At 39.4% G+C, this 7,882-nt stretch overlaps 1 long non-coding RNA gene across 1 annotated transcript; it reads left to right on the top strand.

The window, feature by feature from the left end:
* The first annotated feature begins 5,374 nt into the window (after positions 1-5,374).
* LOC149499155 (uncharacterized) lies at positions 5,375-7,352 on the top strand. The gene is made up of 3 exons (XR_016319648.1): positions 5,375-5,463; positions 6,454-6,525; positions 7,302-7,352. It is a non-coding gene; the product is annotated as an uncharacterized LOC149499155 (long non-coding RNA).
* Positions 7,353-7,882: the final 530 nt, after the last annotated feature.

Below are 7,882 nucleotides of genomic sequence, written 5' to 3'. Positions count from 1 at the left end.
GAGACCCGGCGGTGCTAGCATGTCTGAGGGATTTGAGCCAGGTCGGGTCCTTCAACTGGGCCACTCTAGCTTTGGCTCATCTCTATCACGGTCTGGATGTCTGGACCCGTGGTAGCGGTGAGTCAAACTGGCTGTTTATCCGGCCTCTAGAGGTAACATTCTTTCACTATTCATCTTCTTCTTTGCCATTCTGACTGTTCAACCAACTGATATCACTGTAATCTCTATTGCAGGTATGGTCATACGAGTATCGTATCTACCCAGGGGGTCCGAGCGGTGACTCTCCTGCCGAGTCTAGGAGGATCCCTCGTTATCTGGCCCATTGTCATCATACTTATGCCAGTGGCGAGGATCCCGAGTACTGGAGGAGCTTCCTTAACGACTGGGAGCTGTCCGATGTGAGTAAAAAGAAATCTCTAAACCCTTAGCTTAGCTTTCTTCCTTCTTTTTCTTCTTTTTTTTTTTTTTAATGCACAACAATCACTGATTTCTTATTCTTTTGCAGCTGTTCCTGACTCCATGGGATTGCGAGGCTTGGAGGACCTACCTAGGTTGGGAGGTGGCTGAGTTGCACACCCGATCGCGGCTGCTGATGCGGGGGTACTGGGCTGATCGGTACTTCCTCGGAGAGAGGGTTTACGACACTCCAGTGGCTCCAGCACAGCGGAGGGTGCCTCATGCCCCTCCTCGTCACATGTGTCTCCTAGAGGGCTTGACCCGGGAGGATCTGGAGGTGGAGTACAGGGGCTTCTCAGCGAACGATTTTTTACCCACTGGCGATTTCCCTACTTACTTCTCCTCTCGGATGCAGGCGCGGCTTCCTGAGATTCTCGAGTACGCCCAGGTGACTTTTCTGATCTTCAGTCTTATTTACTTTCATTATTATGTTCACTGTTTCAGACCACTGATACCATTACTTCCTCTGTAACTCGATGCAGGAGTGGAAGATGCACAAGACCGCGGCTCACTACAGGGCAGAGGCAGCGGCTGAGGCGGGTGCTGCGGTTGCTCCGACTGGACTGGCTGGTGCAGTACTGGGTGACCTCCTGTTCCCACCGAGTATGGAGGTGGTGCTGGATCCTAGTCTAGGCTTGGGATCGGGCATCATCATTCCTGCTGATCTTCGGCAGGCTCCTCCCCCGGTGCAGCTGGACCCTGAGTACACTACACATGTGAGTTATAAACTGAATTTACAAAGCTAAGAGCACTTTACCTGAATAGCCTTTTAATGAATTTTTATTGTTTGCAGGTGCCGGCCCAGAGGTATCAGGAGTTGTGTTAGCGGTTCGGGTTTGCCCGATCCTACATCGGTCGGCTATACTTCGATGTGCATGAGCGGGTAAGTATAGCTTTCTTGTGTCTTGTCCTTTTTCCTTATTATTTGTTTATCTTTCCTTACACATCTTTGTTTTTTAGGATCTGGAGATCGGTAGGCTGCAGAGACATCAGTCTCGCCAGTCTAGCACTGTGAGTCGACTCCAGGCGGAGGTAGACCGGCTTCGGACGAGGTTGGAGGTAGAGGGGATCCCTCTAGACTCTTCAGATGAGGATGATGACGGCTCTTCCGATGACACTCCACCGTCTCCACCCCCTCAGGCAGCTGCTGGTCCGAGCCGTAGGCGGCAGTAGCCCTGTCCCGTGTCTCACCAATTTTGGAACACACATTTTTTGGACATTTAGTAGTTTAGTTTTCTTTTTGAGTGGTTGTACAATTATGCAATATTTTTCTATGGTAGCATTTATATTTTCGCAACATTTTGCTTTTATTACTTTATCATATGTGTTTATGTGTTGCAATTGTGAAACACTATTCCTGCAAAAACAAAATACAAACACAACAAAAACACAAAATAGCGGTGTCCCGTTTATTCACAAAAATGGTCCACCTTGTTAATAGTTAATAAACTGACTCATTATAAATGAATGAATGAAATGGAATAAATAAAGAATAAAATAATGAACTTAAAATGAAATGTGACAAAAATTAATTTCTAAACAGAAGTGGATCGTAGTACTTACCTGACAGGGCGGTTAATGTGGTCATAAAAATTCAACCTTCTGATTGTACAAACCGTCCTTCTTATTGATTAATGCGGGTTTAAGTGCTCACCAACCCGAGCAGTCCATTCATGACTATCTTTCCAACTACCATTGACAATGGACATCGAGTCGAATAATGACGATGCTCCGTTCGTCGGTCCCTTTACCCTTCTATAAATAGAGGTTTCCCTTCATATCTCTTTCACATCCAACATTCAAAGCACATCAGTTTCTTGGATAATCCTTTTCCATGGCCTTCAGAAACCAAGTCTCATCCTTTGTTCAATCCATTCCTGACAACCTATCGCAAGTTCCTCCTATGGACCAGCTCATTTGGCTGAAATATTTCAAAGACTTAAAACCCGACCATGGCTTCTTGTCTTGGCTTGTTACTCGTTTCAATCCTAACACCATGGTTTTCCGGTTTGAAGACTCCGAAGTAACTCTGACCTACGAGGAGATATATGCCGTGATGGGTCGTCATCCTGAACAAGACGAAACTCCGGCTTTACCCCCAGGTCCTAGGTATGATCTAGCTGAGATTGCGGCCTTGTGTCCTGTTTACCTTCCTGATGGCATAAACGTGGATCAAGGCCTTCCTTTGGAGCCTTTCCTGAGTAGGGTTGTGTCCATGAATCTAGATCCTTCTTGGATTTGAGCTTGCTGCTTCTTGCTATTGAATGTGTATGCCATGAAGAATCGCCAACCTGGAATTGGAGATTTCCGGCTTCTGACCATTGTTTGTGACATGCAAATGTATCATCACACTGTCTTCATGATGATCGTGGGAGAGATGATGTGTTGGGTCAGGGATATTGCCCTTCACATTACCAACTTCAATGTTCATCATCGCGGTTGTCCAATGTTGCTGCAAGCCTGGGCTCTAGACAAGTTAAGCCTGATTCCTCCGGTTCCAGCTCGCTTAATTCCAACCTATGGACCGGCCAGCTTCCAATCTCGGTCTCGGAGAAGCTTCGATTTTGAGGATAACCCTACAATTCGGTGGACTTGTCCTTGGTGGAGGATTAGACTGGTCACGACCGAAAGTATGAACCTCAATTATGTGTTGTATGCCAGTCTAGACCGTTCCATGACCTATTTCCCAGATAGGATCAACCGTCAGTATGGGATGATACAGCGTGTTCCCAGAATCCATAATTTTGAAAGTGGTCTGATAACACCGCATCTGTTGACCAATTTGGCTGACCGTTGGCAAAATCGAAACACCATGTATTTAGATGAAGGAACGATGCAGGACACCGTGACACCCGCATATGTCAACTGGTTCTTTACCCCATAATGATGTCATGCTCTGTGAAGATTGGCCTCTACTGATAGGCCCCCACTAGAATAAATTGTTGTTTATTGCTTTTCTTTCGTACTCGGGCCATGAGCTTTTGTTTAATGTATCTGCTTTCCTTTTAATTAATGATCCCGATGACTCTATCTTTACTAGTTTCGGCTTTCTGCACACATGAATCAACAAAAGACAATAAATCTTTTCTTTCGAAATCGTTTGCTGTGTTAGTTATTTGGGCCTCCTGCCCTTGGGTTAATAAATGAAAGCTCATAAGAAAGAGATTATTATGCAAAAACAAAAGCTTACGCTTGGAGACAACAATACTTACTTATTTTATTACCTGCACAAATCAAACAAAAATAACAAGTGTAACTTCTTTATGTATGCATGAACCTATATGAGTACTAAGGTTTATTCATGGTTTTATATTGATCTTTCTAGGGAAATCACTGAGACAATGGTGTTCGTCCTTCTGATCAATGTCTTAAAAGAGTTCATTGTTTAGGCAGGACCAACAGCCAGAATATTTTAAACCAAATGAGTCGATCTTTGTTCAAATAAGCAGAGAGGAAGGGTCTTGTATTCTTTGACCATAACCCGGAACAAAAGAAAAATTTTGAAATTCAAATCCTTTATTAATCTTACTTCTTTTCAACATTATACGGAAGTAAAGAGAGTTTATCCTAATACAATGGTCATTTGCTCTAACTATTCGAATTCCTATTCCCCTTCAAGTCGAGTTGATGGCGTTGAGCAACCAATCACAAATTTGTCAAGAACGCATGGCATGGATTCTGCATTTAAACTAAGCACCACGCGTCGATCCCAAAACTTTTATCTTTTATTATGATTTTTATATGCTCTAACTTTTGCCTAGGCCGCCCTTTCGGGTTTTCAACCTAGCGAGCTTAATCCTTGCCTAAGCTGCCCTTTCGGGTTTTCAACTTAGCTGATTTTTTTTAAAATCGAAATCATCATTTCAGGCGTAGAATCTTTTCATTTGGTCCTGATTGACAACTCGGTTGACAGGCTTCCCTTCCATGGTAACTAATTCAGCGGTGCCTTTTGCTAATAACTTGTGAACTCTGAACGGTCCATGCCAGTTGGGTTTAAACTTCCCAGCAGGATGATTCTAGGCTTCGTGATCCAATAACCTGATCAATACCAAATCTCCGTTCTTTAAAGCCCTTGGATGTACCCGTTTATTGTAGAAACGAGCAATCCTCCTTTTTCTCATCTGATCCTGGAATCGAGCATTCAGTTTTCTTCCATCTAAGAGCGCCAAATCTTCATACCTCTTCTTGACCCATTCTTCCTCGGTCAGACTAGCTTCTACAAAAATCCTGAGAGACTTCTTTTCGAGCTCTATCGGTAACACTGCCTCCATTCCATATACAAGTTCGAAAGGAGAGGCTCCATTTATTGATTTGAATGTAGTGCGATGCCCTCAGAGTGCGAAAGGAAGTTTTTCAGCCTAGCTTCTGTACCTTTCACACATTTTCGACAGGATTCTTTTAATCTCCTTATTCGCAGCTTCTACTGCACTGTAATATCCTCAACTTTATAGTTCCTGCTATTCTAGCTTTTTCGATGAATTCGATTATCCGAATGAAAGGAAAACTTAGAATAATGGGAAACACTATATATTGAGGATGTGAACATTAATTAAATAGTAATTAATGTGATTACAAATCAATTAAATTGATTAAAGGAAATCAAAAATGAGTTAAAGAGGAATAACTTCTTGGTAAAGCACGATTTTACCCGAAAAGCCCGAAAAACGGTAAGTTCAGTATGACCTTTCTTAAGTGGGGTTTAGAATATTAAATACACTTGGTTGATACTTACTAAGACTAAAGTGAAGTGATTAAAAAGATTAGAGTGCCAAAGGATGAAGGGAAAACAAAAGGGAGGATTATAGTGCAATTTTCATTTAAAGGACATGGAAGGAATTTTTAATAATGTTTAGTATATATTATTATGAAGAGGTGGAGATAACCATGCCATTTTCCACCCATTTTTACAGCCCACGTTGGTCAAGAAGAGAGGAGAAGAGTTTTGATTACAAATCAAGCAAAAAGGAGGTGAAAATCAAGGAATTTTCAAGTAATTCTTAAGAAAAGGTTAGTTATCTTCACTTCCTCCTTCTTTTCTATGGATTAATTTTTGAATTCCATGAACTTTGAAGTGAGGTGCTTGCTTGTTCATTCTGATTTGGTGAAGATGAAGTGATTAGACTTGAGTTTAAGGTGATTTAAGATGAGTGAAACTAGTTATGCATGAATTCAAAGTCTAATTTGCATAATTCACCAAGATGGATGATTTTGAGTTTGTATTTGATATGCCATGACCTAGGGATTCTGATATATCTTATATTATGATGTTATGTAAGTAATAGAAGAGTTGAATTGCATGAATTTGTGCTGGAATTGAGTTGAGAATGCTTAAGCAAACATATCATTGCTGGACCTGTTACAGTTGGGCTGTCTGAACTTCAGCTTCTGTAATTGACCTGTTTGACTAAGCAAATGAACTTCAAAATTCATGAAATTTTATATGGAGATAGGCTGAGATGTTGGGTAGGTCGTGTTAAAAGGGAAAGGCCATTGGATAAAAGGAAATGGAGTTATAATTAAATCAATGCAGGCTGCTCAGCATGAGAAAAACTGGAATTCAGATTCTATAATTATGTCATTTGAAAATGCAAATGAGCTTTAAAAATTATGAAATTTTACAGGGAAGTACTCTAAGATGTTGGGAACATGCTGTAAAAATTTCAGGTCAAATGGATATGAGGAAATTAAGATATAGCCAACGGAATGCAAGCTGCTCATATGCTGAAATTCTGCATTTCATAAACATTGAATGAATTTAGCATGCCATTGACTTCTATTGTTTTAATTGTTAGTAGTAGGTTTCTAGGATGTGGTTAAGTGTTGGATATGAAGTGTTTCATGCTTAAACTAAGGTCATATGACACTTGGACAAGCATAGTAAAAAGGAAAGAAAAAGCATGACACAACATTCTAATGCTTAATTTGCATTCCTACAGAAATGCATGTGTGTATATTGTGTAGTATGAAGTTAATATGAGTATTAATCTCATGCTACAGCTTTTGAGAGAAAGGGAGTTGAGGAGAGGGTGGTTGATAGAGGAAAAAGGCTAGGGGAGCCTTCTAGCTCAGGTTAGTGTACTATGCCTTTCCTACTTTTATTTAAACAAAATGATTTTGATTTTGCAAAATATTTTCATTGGATTTACTTTATGAATCATAACTAGAAAAAGTATTAATGCTTTCATATGTTTTTAAAGAACAAAGCTTATTTTGAAAGCATACGACCTAATGACATATGTAAATGAAATTTATGATTCTTATACCTTGAAAGAGGAGGATGTTGGCCAATTGATAACTGTAGTATGAGGGGTGGCCATGACTGAATGATTTTAGTAGTGTTTGCGAAATGAAATGTTGCCCACAGTGATTTTAATATTATTACATGAATGGAATGGTTTAAAAGTCTTACAGCTGATATAGACATGGTTATTACCCCGAATATCACTTCATTTGTTGAAGTTGATATTACGATCGATTGAATATGGATATCATCGCTAGATGATATATGATTGATATGAAATTCTCCCTCCATGTTGAGGTTGTAGATTGCTCCCTCTTCTGTTGAAATCATATCACAGATTGAGGTTGTAGATAGCAGGTCTAGATGTGCACATTAGACACTGATGGCCCTCGGAATTGATTCTATAAAAGCTGTAAAGACTACATTATGAATTTATGATTTAAATGGTATTGTTTTGTTTTCTTATTTCCTTTAACATGGTGGGTTTATGACTTATGATTCATTATTTCACATAAAGAATTTGATTTGATAAATTTGTGTTTATTTTATAATAGTACACCACTAAGCAAAATGCTTAGCGATAGTTGCTTTTGTGCTATCGCAGGAAAAGGCAAGGAAAAAGAACTAGGAGAAGATCGTTTTTGTTTGATGTAGATAGTATGCTACTGATGTAGCTATTATATATTTGACTTCTTTTGGAATATGTATGATGTATTAAACATTAACAGAACATCTATGTATATTTGAGCAGATACATGTAAATTATGATTGTATGAATTTCTATTATGTATCTAAGGTTTGAAAAGGATTTCAGTATGTAATTAAACCATCCATGGACTTATGGGTTATGGAACCATTTTATGTTTTTTCTAATATAATTGATGTTTAATAAATCATATTGAGCTTAATGGAAGTTATGTTTCATATGTTTAGTAAATTACGGAAAAAAAAAAAAAAAACATTTCTTGATAACAGATGAAAGAACCAAAAGGAGTTTTACTTTTAATAATTAAATCTACTTTTCTATAAGATATAAATGAATGAATCAACAGTATTAAGTCCCTTGTAGTATACTTAGTAAACATTTATAAGACTTAAGTGCTTATTAAGTATATTACGGGCGACATGCCATGTCTTACAGTAAGGTAAGGTGTGACATGCACCATTAGCCTGAGGGCGATAAGG

Source organism: Jatropha curcas, chromosome 1 (genome assembly GCF_041381405.1).
Source record: "Jatropha curcas cultivar XTBG-Jc1 chromosome 1, XTBG_Jcur_1.0, whole genome shotgun sequence".
Classification (NCBI taxonomy): Eukaryota; Viridiplantae; Streptophyta; class Magnoliopsida; order Malpighiales; family Euphorbiaceae; genus Jatropha; species Jatropha curcas.
The sequence above is the reverse complement of the archived record's forward strand: the minus strand, read 5'-3'. Positions and strand labels throughout refer to the sequence as shown.